Raw genomic sequence first — 14,368 nt, 5'->3', positions numbered from 1 at the left:
GAGTGATATCTATGTCACAGATGAAAAAGCGAAAGCCGAGGACACAGTGCGCTGACATTTTCTAATTAGCCACATGTGTCACAGATGAAAGAAATCCTATTAATGTAGAATTCTGAGAATGTCAATATTATTACAGTAGATAAAAATACTAAAATATTGGCAAAATATTGCATCAATATCAACTCATAACCTTTTTGAATTTTGTTTAGTTGTCCATTACTCGACAGACTTTTTAAACTAAATTTGTGCAAAGGTAATGGCAGACGCATCTGTAGACATATTGTATTTGCAGTGGGGATATCGCTGAGGTCAATGGGTGAAGGAGTAAACATGATATCAATTTTGAAAATGTTTTTAATCAGTTTACCAAGTAAAGTAGAAAAAAGTATTATTTTTTTTTTAATGGAACCAATTGAGTGTGGTATTGCAGCTTTCTACATTAATGTGAATGGAGATATACTGCAATACCATAAACAACCAGTAGGCAAGTGTGGCGCCATTTTTTGAAAGATAACGGGCTTCTTTAATTTTGGTTAACGCCTTTAATAAAAAATCAACAAGGGCTAGGATATTAAATGTTTATATTTTGGCTTACGGTCTAATGAAATCACAAATGATAATACAGTTTTGCGCTGGAAAGGAGCGTCAGATTATCAGAAGCCGGATTAAAGGAATTTCACTGCCAGGGAATGTGTGCAGGTCACTAAATAGAGTTAAGTTTTACGTCGCTGCACAATAACTCGTGGAATACGGTTGGTAATTATTAAACACACCATGCAAGGAGTGGCACGGTGTGGGCGGTTATGTCGATGACCTGCGCAGGATATTGTTCATTGTTGTACGACAAGCTCTGAAAGTGGCCTTGTCAACAGGATGGTGCATAAAAAGAGGTGGGAGCAGACAGGCCGCGATGACGAATTAATCAGTTTTCAGAATGATCAATAGTTCATCATAGAATGTAACAAGTCCCTTAATCGACAAGATACAAGTCTATACCAATAATCATAACATTCATTGTAATAATGATGTAATATGGAAAAAAAACAAATCTGAAAAGATAAGTTAAATGTGAACAGGCGCAAACTGCTGTGAATGTGATAAATACTCACCAAAGAGAGTGGCAGTCACTGTGTGCACCGAGGTGTATGTGAACACTGAATATATGGAATGTAAACTGCATTACTGCCATATAGACTATACTCATAAAATACTTCGCTCACAAGTTGACCAAACTGTGTGTGCCCATCTGCAAAGACAAGGCGTAACTCTGCTAATATAAAGGGCAGGTAGGATCCAGCTGTAATTTAAGGCTCATTCAGACGTTAATGATTTTGTTTTTGAAAGAAAAAAAAAAGACGGTCCGAGTTTTCAGCAGAGTCGTTTTTGACAGTCATAGTTTGGTCCAAGTTTCGTCAAAGTCATTCTTGACCATCATAGTTTGATCCAAGTTTCGTCAAAGTCATTCTTGACCATCATAGTTTGGTCCAAGTTTCGTCAAAGTCGTTCTTGACCATTATAGTTTGATCCAAGTTTCACCAGAGTCGTTTTTGACCGTCATAGTTTGGTCCAAGTTTCGTCAAAGTCGTTCTTGACCATCATAGATTGGTCCAAGTTTCATCAAAGTCATTCTTGACCATCATAGTTTGGTCTAAATTTCGTCAAAGTCGTTCTTGACCATCATAGTTTGATCCAAGTTTCACCAGAGTCGTTCTTGACATCATAGTTTGGTCCAAGTTTCGTCAAAGTCATTCTTGACCATCATAGTTTGATCCAAGGTTCGTCAAAGTCATTCTTGACCATCATAGTTTGGTCCAAGTTTCGTCAAAGTCGTTCTTGACCATCATAGTTTGATCCAAGTTTCACCAGAGTCGTTCTTGACATCATAGTTTGGTCCAAGTTTTGTCAAAGTCATTCTTGACCATCATAGTTTGATCCAAGTTTCATCAAAGTCATCAGACTCTGTTCCATCAGAGTTGTTCTTGACCATCATAGTTTGCTCCAAGTTTCGTCAAAGTTGTTCTTGACCATCATAGTTTGGTCCGAGTTTCATCAGTGTCGTTCTTGACAATAATAGTTTCGTCCGAGTTTCAACACAGTTGTTCTTGACCATTATAGTTTGGTCCAAGTTTCATCAGTCATTCTTGAATATCATAGTTTGGTGCGAGTTACATCAGAGTCGTTCTTGACAATAATAGTTTCGTCCTAGTTTCAACACAGTTGTTCTTGACCATTATAGTTTGGTCCAAGTTTCATCATTCATTCTTGAATATCATAGTTTGGTGCGAGTTTCATCAGAGTCATTCTTGACCATCATAGTTTGGTCTGACTCTCATCAGAGTCGTTCTTTACCATCATAGTTTGGTCCGATTTTCATCAGAGTTGTTCTTTACCATCATACATTGGTCTGAGTTTCATCAGAGTCATTCTTTACCATCATAGTTAGGTCCAGGTTTAATCAGAGTCATTCTTGACCATCATAGTTTGGTTCAAGATTCATCAGAGTCGTTCTAGACCATCGTAGGTTGGTCCGAGTTTGATCAGATTCGTTCTTGACCATCATAGTTTGGTCCGAGTTTCATCAGAGTCATTCTTGACCATCATAGTTTGGTCTGAGTTTCATTACATTTTCAAGAAAAAAAAATACAATGGAAGTTTATGAATCTTCTCCTATCAAACGGTCATCGAAAAACAAAAAGATCCCTGATGTCATCCGAGTGCGGTCCCATTTTTTTCACGGGTCCAGAGACTTGAATTGGCAAGTTTGATTTTCCTGGCTAATCAGAACTGAAGCATGGCAGCCATTATACAGCCAATCTTCACCTCCGCGGATGGCATGGTCCTCCTGTGCACTCTAGGATGTCACTTGACATAAATATGTTATTTTTGTTTACTTGGGGTAAATTCTGCTGTTCTCCTGAATTCGGTATTGTTTTTAGTTTGTCCCTGTGCCTATCTGTTCCTAAGATATGGTCCCCTCTTCACTGCCTATAAATCTTGTATTTTAGCCAAATGGGCGTGCTCCTCAAGAAGCGCCCACAGGGAACAGTTGAAGACCACACCCACTTCCTAAAGAGACTAGATTTATATACAAGGAAGAGGAGGCCATATCTCAGGAACAGAGAGACGCAGGAACAAAAGAAAGACATCGCCGTATTCAGGAGAACAGCGGCATTTACACTGAATTAAAAAAAAATATATATATATATATATTAATGGCAAGTGACATAGCTCATTAATAACAATAATAATAATAATCATTTTTACTTCAATAGAGCCAACATATCCCGCAGCACTTTACAATCAAGTAGGGACATGTACAGACAATAAAAACAATACAGTGTAACACATTTCAACAGTTACAGGAGGAGTGAGCGCCTAGCTCGCAAGCTACAATCTATATTAGTAAGAGCTTGTGCACACATTGCAGATTTGGTGAGTTTTTGGTGCGTTTTTGCCATGCAGATTTTCTAGAAAAACCCGAAGCATTCCTGATGCCAGCAAAGTGAATGACAAACCTGACGTGCCTTGCACACATTGCTTATTTTTGACTCTCAGATTTGGTGCAGAAAATAATCTGCAGCATGTCAATTCTCTGTGCGTTTTTGTCCTGCCTTTTTCGACTCAAATCGGGCAAAAATGCACCAAAAACGAGTGTTTTTGCAGCTCCACTTTTCCAGGCCAAGAGGTGCAGAAATGGTGCGGAAACTTTACTCAATGTGTGCACATACCCTTTAAAAAAAAGAAGTTTATATTTGCTGAGGATTGTTTCTGTGCTCATCCAATTATCTTTTGCACTTGATATAGAAGCAATTTTAGAATTTTCTTTTCAAGCCTATTCCCCTGCCTTGGCTTTGATAAAGGTCTTATTTCTTTCTGTAACGTATCACCCCCGGCGGTTCGGCTCTTATGACACCTGTGGAGCTGTAAGGTGCTGGATTATTTGCGCCTCTGTGTCCTTGTCCTCTATAACCCGAACCTTCTCCTGTTCTCTTCAGATTCCCACGGCGTTACGTGTTTGGCCTCAGATGATTTCCTCCCTTGGCCTCCCTGCCTATTTATATGATACGATCTCGCTCTTTTTCTTTCTCGCTGTCAGATAATTACTTTGACTATTTTTGAATCTAATTAAGAGAACAGCAGCCCCTAGAGGCCTCGGACGGCAATCGGTGCCTAAGATAAAATTAATTTCATTTAGAATTGCTTATTCTGTGTTTTTTTCTCATTCTTAGGACACATACTTGGATAACTTTTCACTTTTTGGGCTACATATCCCTTTAAGTACTATGGATGGACCCTCAGGAATTTTTGTGGTTTGCTGGGTCGTAAAAGAGTAATCCATCTTAATGCTAGATTTCGACAGAGGTTCCCCTGCTGTGCCGCTAGATGAACCACATACGTTGGTCCTTTATCTAGAATTTCTGCTACTGTCCACGTGAAATCATGGGTTGCCTATGACCGCATCTTGACTGACTGGAAGTTTTGCTCTCAGCTATGACTCAAGAAATACTTTTCAAGTAATGAATACATTGGGTCAACTGGAAAGTCAAAGTTTCTTGGCCACAATGTGTCTTCTAACACCCTCCAACCCACCATGGATCATTTGTCATGCCAGTGTCTTCTGTGCCAAAGAGGCCTTTTGAGTTCCCTTAGGCACTACGGCCCAGGCCCAGATTGGTAATATAACCAACCGGGCATTTTCCCGCTGGGCCGCTGTCATGTGGGCCGCTTGCCAGCTGATGCAGCCACTGGCCTGGCTGTTGCTCCTGCCGCTGGCCCTCTGCGGGCACGGCGATTATAGTTTCCAACCCTCCCGCACTGCAGGGAGATAAGCTGCCACGCCCCCCCACGCACCACATCCACTCACAGCGTCGCTTGCCTGCTCTCTTCTCTATTCACAGGACCTGTGATGAGGTCACAGGAGGGGAAGAGTCAGGGGTCACATGATCAGGAGCCTTTGTCCAGACCCCTGATCATGTGACCCACTGACCCCGCCCCTCCTGTGACCTCATCACAGGTCCTGTGCGCTCAGCCTTGCCTCTTGGTGTCTGCAAGACTCTGCTGTGCTGGTTGTCATGGTGCTGGATGAGGAAAATATGTGTGGGGTCAGGAGGGGTTTACAGGGTAGATGTAGCAGAGCTGTGTGTGCATGAGGTGTACGGAGCGGAGCATGTGTGTACGAGGTGTACGGAGAGGAGCCGCATGTGTGTACGAGGTATATGGAGCGGAGCCGTGTGTGTATGAGGTGTACGGAGCGGAGCCGTGTGTGTACGAGGTGTACGGAACAGAGCCGTGTGTGTACGAGGTGTACGTAGTGGAGCCGTGTGTGTATGAGGTGTACGGAGAGGAGCCGTGTGTGTACGAGGTGTACGGAACAGAGCCGCGTGTACGAGGTGTACGGAGCGGAGCCGTGTGTACGAGGTGTACGGAACAGAGCCGCATGTACGAGGTGTATGGAGCGGAGCCGTGTTTACGAGGTGTACGGAGCGGAGCCGTGTGTGTATGAAGTGTATGGAGAGGAGCCGTGTGTATATGAAGTTACGGAACAGCCGCGTGTACGAGGTGTACGGAGCGGAGCCGTGTGTGTATGAAGTGTATGGAGAGGAGCCGTGTGTATATGAGGTTACGGAGCAGAGCCGCGTGTACGAAGTGTACGGAGCGGAGCCGTGTGTGTACGAGGTGTACGGAGCGGAGCCGTGTGTACGAGGTGTACGGAACAGAGCCGCATGTACGAGGTGTATGGAGCGGAGCCGTGTTTACGAGGTGTACGGAGCGGAGCCGTGTGTGTAAGAAGTGTATGGAGAGGAGCCGTGTGTATATGAAGTTACGGAACAGCCGCGTGTACGAGGTGTACGGAGCGGAGCCGTGTGTGTATGAAGTGTATGGAGAGGAGCCGTGTGTATATGAGGTTACGGAGCAGAGCCGCGTGTACGAAGTGTACGGAGCGGAGCCGTGTGTGTACGAGGTGTACGGAGCGGAGCCGCACGGGTACTTGGTGTACGGAGCGGAGCCGTGTGTGTACGGAGTGGAGCCATATGTTTACGGAGCGGAGTCAAGTGTGTACGAAGCATACAAAGCGGACTTTTCCCACGGACACAGGGGAACACGGCGGAGCCCCGAGGAGCATTTTAAAACTCACACATGATGTTCCGTCTGAAGTGATGTGCTGAAAGCTGACCGGAAATGAGATAACTTCTTGAGGAGATTGTGACGGAACCAGGAATGCTTCAGATCCATCGCCGTGTCCTCCTCCGACAGCGCAGACAGCAGGATCGCCTTGGAATCGGGGATGCCGGCCATGTGAGCGGATCATGATATGTCCTGCACCGGGAGGCTCAGGTGGGCATTACAATGGGAGCCGGGCTGCTATAGTACCGTATCTTTATAGAATCTTTATTTCTTTCTCTCTTTTTCTTTCTCATTCTCCGTTCTGTCTTTCCTTTATTTTCTTTCTCTCTCTAATCTTTCTTTTTTCTTTCTCTCTCTCTCTGTTCTTTCTTTCCCCTCTTTCTTTTTCTTTCCTCTCTTTCTTGCTGTTCTTTCTTTCTTTTCTTTACTTCTGTCTTTCTCTCTCTGTTCTTTCTCTGTCTCTCTCTGTTCTTTCTTTCTTTCCCCTCTTTCTTTCTCTGTTCTTTCTTTCTCTCTCTTTTTTCTTTTTTCTCTCTGTTTTCTCTCTTCCTTAGTGCCAGTCAGTGTGCCCATAATGCCAGCCACTGTGCCCTCAGTATCAGTCAGTGTGATCAGCAGTGCTAAATGGGTGCGATTAGGCGTGGACATGGGTGTGACTAGTTGCGAAATGGATGTGGCCGGGCGTGGCGCCGCAGTCTTTGTCCCTCTTTCCCTTCTTCAACAGTTGGGAGATATGATAGGGGCGGCTATGACCAGGGGGTCTGGTTGCCCAATGGATAGCAGTTCTGCCAGGAATTCTGTCACCGTGCGTACAAAAGGGGACAGAGCTTTGGGAGGAGTACTGCAACTAAAAGCAATAAATAGGACTGAGCTGAAATACTGGGCACAGCTCTGACTACATGTTATATAGTCGTGTTAATCTCCTCTCAGTCTTGTAACCTACAACTGTACAAAAATATTATATAGTCACTAGAGTTGAGCGACTTTTGTTTTTTTATGGTCGAGTTTCGTTTCGTGAAACCCGACTTTTCCAAAAGTCGGGTCGAGCAAGATCGGCCGATTATAGGGAAAAGTCGGGGTCGTCCCGAAACACGAAACCCAATGTAAGTCAATGGGGAATAAAAGTCGGCAGTGAGAGGAGGACAGGAAACACACCTACAGTGCCCATTTGAATGCCAAAAGCATCAATTCTTCTTACTTAAGCTGGTCAACCTTAATTAACTTCATAATACAAGTTACGCACTGAAAAATGGGGGTTATTTGGCTAAAGTTGTGGGGGGGTAGAGCTGTCTCCAGGTTTTCATGTGCCCTGGGCGAAAGAGCGCCCCTTTAACACATACCACAACTCATCATGCTCCGATACGGCAGAGAAATAGCGGTATAGTACAATGAAAAATACTTCACTTTTTACATCTCATGACGAGGCCCATCTATTTCTCCATACAGAATCATTGGTCCCATATAATATTTGAAACAGTATATGATGAGCTCCACATAATGCTACAGTATATGTTGGTCCCCATGGATGAAGCTCCACTGTCTTATGGGCCCAAATAATGCTCCAAACATAATGGGCCCCATTTCTAATGCTCTAGTGTATAATGGGCCCTGTACATGCTGCTCCAGTGTCTGATGTCCACCTTTGGAATGTTCCAGTGTATGGTGGGCCCCATCTATCATTCTCCAGAGTATAGTGCTCCCCAAAAATTGCTGTCCCAACATTGAAAACAATGAAATAAGTCTCCTCGCTAGGGAATCCCTGTACTAGTCTGGACTCCTCGTCGTCCCCATCCTCCATCTCACTGCACAGTATTTCAACCTTGCAAGTGCTGTGATCCTGGGTAAGCAGGGGGGGCCCACTCGTTGGCGACGGCACTGGCACAGGGCCCCTGATAGTACGGTGGTGTGTCTGATGGCGGGTGGGCCGAACCTGCACTTTCATCTGCAGCTTCCTCTTTGTCACCGTGTAAGATGGAACTGTATATGGGAAGGGTAACCTGAGTTTCATCAGGGTCAGATTCAGGCCGTGTAGCGTGCGAGGGGAATGTAGTGGTCTGGGTCAATGTATCAGCAGATTCATCGAGCAGTGGCTGGGCATAAGTGCACTTGTGTCGCCCCCAGGAGTACGGTCGCCACAGTGGCATTACCTTCCTCCTAGGGAGTGTGATGTCATGCTTGAGAGCAACGAAGGATCTCTCTAGCAGGTTAACTGATTGGGCGGCGTTATTCCCACGAGTCATGACCCTCCAAACAGCGTTCATGAAGGCAAAGTGTTTGTTTTACGTGTGCAGTATGGTTGCAAAGCTGAACCTTAAAGGAATGTCCAGAAGGGCACCACCAGGAGTGGAGCCTACGGTTAAATTCGACTCCACCTGGGAAACCTCAACCATGCCAGCTACAGAACAGATGCACACATTGCAAGCTTAATTCCGTTAACGAACGAGACTCCGTCATGCCCCGCTGTCCGAGACCGGCTTACTAGAGGGACACGTGAGGCTCTGGCACATGAGATTGGCCAATAACTGGTGTGTCATGCCCTTACATGTCCGTGGCTGCATGTGCGCTACACTGAAAAGGCCAGCGTTTGTCGCATACAGGTGCAGATAACCCGCTGAACAACGTTAGTGATGGGGATCACTGATTACAATTATTACCCGCGAACGATGATTTCCCAGTAAGTGCAGGTCAACCGCAGTTCCGGAATTAGGCCTAACCGTCATTCCTGAAAAAATGAAAAACTTACGTGTGCAAACCACAGGTGCTGTAGCTTGCTTAACAGCTCGCCAGCTGTTCTCACGCCCAGTATGGATTACACGTGATTGCACAAAGGTGAGAAAGGGTACCGTATCCCCGGATAACATGTATGGATAGCGTACACATTCAAAAGATATGTCTATACATCAGGAGGCAGGCTCAGACGGTGTTAGGCCCAGTATGGCTTGCACGTGATTGCACAAAGGTGAGAAAGGGTACCGTATCCCCGGATAACATGTATGGATAGCGTACACATTCAAAAGATATGTCTATACATCAGGAGGCAGGCTCAGACGGTGTCAGGCACAGTATGGATTTGACGGCCCAGACTACACAGCGGAGGAGCAGGGAGAGGTAAAGATTGCAAATGCTGGGGCCCTGCCCAAGCAAGGGGGGCCCACTCGTGGGCGTCGGTACTGGCACTGGGCCCCTCATAGTACGGCGGTGTGTCTGACGGCGGGTGTGCACCACCACCGTCAGAGACACTTGATTGCACTATGAGGGACCCAGTGCCCGCGCCCAAGAGTCGGCCTACCCATCTGTCCAGGGCAACGGCACTCGCATGGTGTCGTGCGCTAGGTGGTGACCCCGGCCATGGGGGGGGAGGCAGCACAGTTAGGGAGTTTTAGAAAGTGGCATATGTTGATGTTGGACATTCAGCTGATGCAAAAGGCGAAATAGGTCAAGTCCCAGGAAGAGGTGGACCAAAGCAAGCCATTTTTCTGTCACCCTATGTGTCATCAGGGGAAGGTGGGACAAAATCCTTGGAAACCCATGCATGGTTCATTTTAATGAAGGTTAGATCATCCACATTTTGGGTTGACAGACGGGTCCTTTTTTCTGTCAGGATTGATCCAGCTGCACTGAAGACTCTTTCCGATAGCACACTTGCAGCTGGGCAAGCGAGCTCCTGTAAGGCATATTGTGCCAATTCAGGCCAGGTGTCCAGTTTAGCGGCCCAATAGTCAAAGGGGAATGACCTGTGTGGGAGAACATTGATATGGGAGGAAAAGTAGTTTGTAACCATAGTTGACAACTGCTGTCTCCTGTCACTTTCCATCGATGCTGTATTACCAGTTGTGTGAGCGGTACTTGAAAAATCAGTCCACAACATTGTCATGAAACCCCTGTCTCCAACGCCACTTTCTGGCAAATCCACATCCCTCCAGTCACGCACAAACCCTGTACCAGACCTTGCCACGCCAACATTTTCACTTGCCCCACGAGATGCATCCTCCTCCCCTAAGTAATCATCCCCATCATCATCCTCCTCTTCTTCCTCCAACTCGTCCAGGAGAGGTCCCTGAGCAGACAATGGCTGAATGTCATCAAGGATTCCACCTCTTCCTCCTCGTCAACATTGGCTGCAGACGCCTGCTCCTTAAGGTGCTATGAGAATCATGTGGGAATAGTGGATGAGGGCAGGTATATCTCGCCCAGATTCCTCTCCTATGTGGCCTAGTCTGGTCAGTATCGCACCTGCTTACTAATGGATAATGGGAGGTGGATAGATAAGGATGCAAGGTGGTTGTGTGAGTGTCTCAGCCTGGGAACACAGAGAGCCTGTCTGTGTGAGAGACACACACGTGAGTGGAAGCAGTGCCCACTGCAACTGTGGTTTGGCTGGACGGGAGAAGCCCGCCAGTTGGTAGTTAGGTTGTCCATTGTTTAGTTAGTGCCGGACAGGCAAGGATTTGTTTTATGTTTTATTTCCTTTTGCATTGCTTTCACCATTAATAAACCTGACCCAGAGTCAGTTATACACGAATCCCCGCTCTGCGCCTGAGTTTCATGCTGAATGCACGTGACCTTTGACCCCAGCAAAGGCGATCCCGGAGTGTTTTATCACATTGTGGTGGAGAATGCGGGCATCACGTTGCAAGCATGAGCATGGAGGACGTGGTGAAAGCGCTGGTACAGTCCACCGCCGTCCAGCAAGAAGCAAATCGGGTGATGATGGCCCAGCTGAAGGAGTTGGTGGACATGACAGCTACCGATCGTTCGCTTCTCCAGCAGGTGGCGCAGCGCTTGGCAAGCTTACCTGAGCTTAACCTGGAAGCCGAGTCGAGAGTGATTCACGTGAGTCGGTACTGGCAGAAAATGACGCCTGATGATGACGTCGAGGCATACCTGACCACGTTTGAACGGACGGCGGTGCGAGAAAAATGGCCGAAGGCACGATGGGCCGGCCTGATTGCCCCGTTTCTTTCCGGTGAGGCCGAAAAGGCGTATTATGACCTGGAACCTGAAGCTGCACAGGACTTTGACAAATTGAAAGCCGAGATCTTGGCCCGGCTGGGAGTGACGACCGCTGTCCGGGCACAGAGAGTGCATCAATGGACTTATCAGCCGGATAAACCACCGCGGTCCCAGATGTTCGACCTGATCCACGTGACGAAGAAGTGGCTACAACCCGAGGTGTTGACAGCGCCAGAGATAATCCAGAGAGTCGTCCTGGACAAGTACCTGAGAGCTCTACCGCCAGCCCTGAGGAAGTGGGTAAGCCATGGAAATCCTACGACGGCAGATCAACTGGTGGATCTGGTTGAACGTTACTCCGTGGCGGAAGGACTCCGAGACGACGCTACCCCACCTCGTTCTTCATCGTCTCCACGTGGAACCGGTAAGACTGTTCCAGGGAGTAGGGGAGATGGAAAAATCCCTAAGACAGTGGGGGAGGAAAACGGGACTGCCCGCACTGCGAGGCCGAGAGTAACGAACTATGGTCTAAGCAAGGGGCCCGTTAGGTGTTTCCGCTGCCAAGAGATGGGACATATTGCTGCGAACTGTCCGGTCACTACTGAACCCATGCAGTGCGACGTCACAGACTCTAAAAACCGCATGTCTATGGTTGCACGGGTAGTGAGTGTGAATGCCGGTCAAAAGGATGTGGAAAAACACTTGTGTGATTTAACTGTTGATGGCAAAAATGTGGTGGCATTGTTAGACTCGGGAAGTGTGGTGACTCTGGTGAAGGCCAGTCTGGTGCCAGCCCCGACTGGGCCATCAGACAAATTCTCTGTAACGTGTGTGCATGGAGACACCTGTTCGTACCTCACCACAGTCATATGGATTACAACTTCCTATGGGTCTGTGCAACATAAAGTGGGACTCGTCCCGGCGTTATTGCATGATGTTATCCTGGGCCGGGATTTTCCCCACTTCTGGCAATTGTGGGAGAATCAGTTGATGCCCTCGGGTAATAGTGTACATGATTCTTCTCCCAGGGCGCGTGTGGGTCCCGAATCCCTGGAAGAGGTCTCCCTGGAAGACTCGGGGGAAGAGTCTGCGGGAAATGACCTGCAGTTCCCGATTTCAGTCAGGGCGGGTGATAATGAGGAGACCAGGGAAGAGGAGGAGGCTGACAGCCGTCCACCTCCCCGTTTGCCGGATTTAGAAGTTCAGAAAGATGACTTCCAAAGCAAGCAAATAAAGGATCCTACCCCTTTCTCAGGCTAGGACAAATGTGAAAGTGATAAATGGGGTGCCCGTAGAACCTGGCTCTAGGCTGGCATATCCTTACATGGTTCTGGAGAATGATTTACTCTATCAGATAGAGAAAAAAGGGGAAGATACGGTGCAACTATTAGTCGTGCCAAAACCCTACCGGCGGCAGGTCCTGGACCTGGCCCACGGACATGTGATGGGAGGTCACCTGGGAGTCCAGAAAACCACCGAAAGGATATTACACTGTTTTGTTTGGCCAGGCATGCATCACGATATTCGTGTATATTGCGAGTCTTGTCCTGACTGCCAAGCCTCTGCACCTAAGCCCCGGTTCTGTAGCCCTTTGCTACCCCTACCTATTATTGAAGTCCCGTTTGAGAGGATTGGGATGGATTTAGTTGGGCCCCTTCCACGGTCTGCACGTGGACACCAACATATCCTGGTCATCTTGGATTATGCCACTCGTTACCCGGAGGCCATCCCTTTGCGTAACACGGCCACCAAGACGATTGCCAAGGAGCTGGTGCATGTGTTTAGTCGGGTCGGTATACCAAAACAGATACTCACCGACCAGGGGACCCCCTTTATGTCCAGGATAATGAAGGAGCTCTGCCGATTGTCACAAATCGAACCGTTACGCACATCCGTGTATCACCCTCAAACAGACGGGTTGGTCGAACGGTTCAATAAAACTCTGAAGCAGATGCTGAGAAAGGTGATAGACAAGGATGGGAAGAACTGGGACTATTTACTTCCGTATTTGCTTTTTGCCATCAGGGAAGTACCCCAGTCTTCCACGGGATTCTCGCCTTTCGAGTTATTGTACGCCCGACGTCCTCGCGGACTGTTAGACGTTGCAAAAGAAACCTGGGAGGGTCAGGTCACTCCATTTAAAACAGTGATAGATCACGTCACACAAATGCAGGACCGTATTGCGGCTGTTATGCCTATCGTCAAAGAACACATGATACAGGCTCAAGGAGCCCAAAAAAGAATCTATGATAGGGGCGCCAAGATCCGTACGTTTGCACCCGGAGATAGGGTGTTGATCCTGGTCCCCACGGTGGACAGTAAGTTCCTGGCAAAGTGGCAGGGCCCCTTTGAGATCAAGGAAAGAGTTGGTGAAGTAAACTACAAAGTATACCAGGCAGGTAAACGGAAACCTGAGCAGATTTATCATGTAAATCTGATAAAGCCCTGGAAGGTTCGGTCTGCCTTGTCAGCGGAGCTGGCCCGTCCTGTCTGCTCGCATACCGTACCGGAGGTACGGGTTGCAGAGACTCTCTCGGAGCGGCAAAAGACGGAAGTCAGGCAGTTTCTACTTCACAACCAAAAGTTTTTCTCAGAAAAACCCGGGCAGACTATGCTAATGAAACATGACATCGTAACGGAACCTGGTGTCACAGTTCACGTAAAGCCCTACCGAATCCCGGAAGCGCGCCGTGAAGCCGTTTCCCGAGAAGTGAAGGCAATGTTAGAGTTAGGAGTCATTGAGGAATCGCACAGTGCGTGGTCCAGCCCGATTGTGCTAATTCCTAAACCGGACGGCACCATCCGGTTCTGCAATGCGGTCTCAAAATTTGATGCCTACCCTATGCCCCGGGTCGATGCGTTAATAGATCGGTTAGGAAAAGCCCGGTATATTACGACCCTAGACCTAACAAAGGGGTATTGGCAGATCCCTCTGGCGGAGGCTGCCAGAGAAAAGACGGCATTTGCTACCCCAGAAGGTCTATTTCAGTATGTGTATATGCCGTTTGGACTGCACGGAGCACCAGCGACCTTCCAGAGACTGATGGATCGAGTCCTGAGGCCACATAGGCGGTACACTTCGGCCTATTTGGACGACATTGTCATTTACAGCTTGGACTGGGAGACTCATCTCCAGAAAGTACAAGCTGTGATTGACGACCTGTGGGAGGCAGGTCTAACCGCGAACCCCAAGAAATGTCACATCGGGCTAGAAGAAGCCCGGTATTTGGGGTATGTAATTGGGAGGGGTGTTGTTAAACCCCAGGTTGATAAGATTCAGGCGGTTCAG

General features: G+C 47.5%; 1 protein-coding gene across 2 annotated transcripts in view; it reads right to left on the bottom strand.

Annotated features, from left to right (window-relative positions):
• Positions 1 to 14,368, bottom strand: part of LOC141095754 (guanine nucleotide-binding protein G(T) subunit gamma-T1-like) — a 46,139-nt gene that overhangs the window by 15,173 nt on the left and 16,598 nt on the right. The window contains exon 1 of one of the 2 annotated variants that reach the window (XM_073582048.1): positions 4,865 to 4,883. The exons of the other annotated variant lie outside the window; for it this stretch is intronic. The gene's annotated coding sequence lies outside the window, so the exon portion shown is untranslated. Of the gene's footprint in view, positions 1 to 4,864; positions 4,884 to 14,368 lie in introns of those variants that run through there. 2 annotated transcript variants of the gene reach the window in all.

This window comes from Dendrobates tinctorius, unplaced genomic scaffold (genome assembly GCF_039654945.1).
Source record: "Dendrobates tinctorius isolate UK_male_01 unplaced genomic scaffold, ASM3965494v1 ptg000070l, whole genome shotgun sequence".
Classification (NCBI taxonomy): Eukaryota; Metazoa; Chordata; class Amphibia; order Anura; family Dendrobatidae; genus Dendrobates; species Dendrobates tinctorius.
Note: the sequence above shows the minus strand (reverse complement) of the source record. Positions and strands in the feature narration are given on the sequence as shown.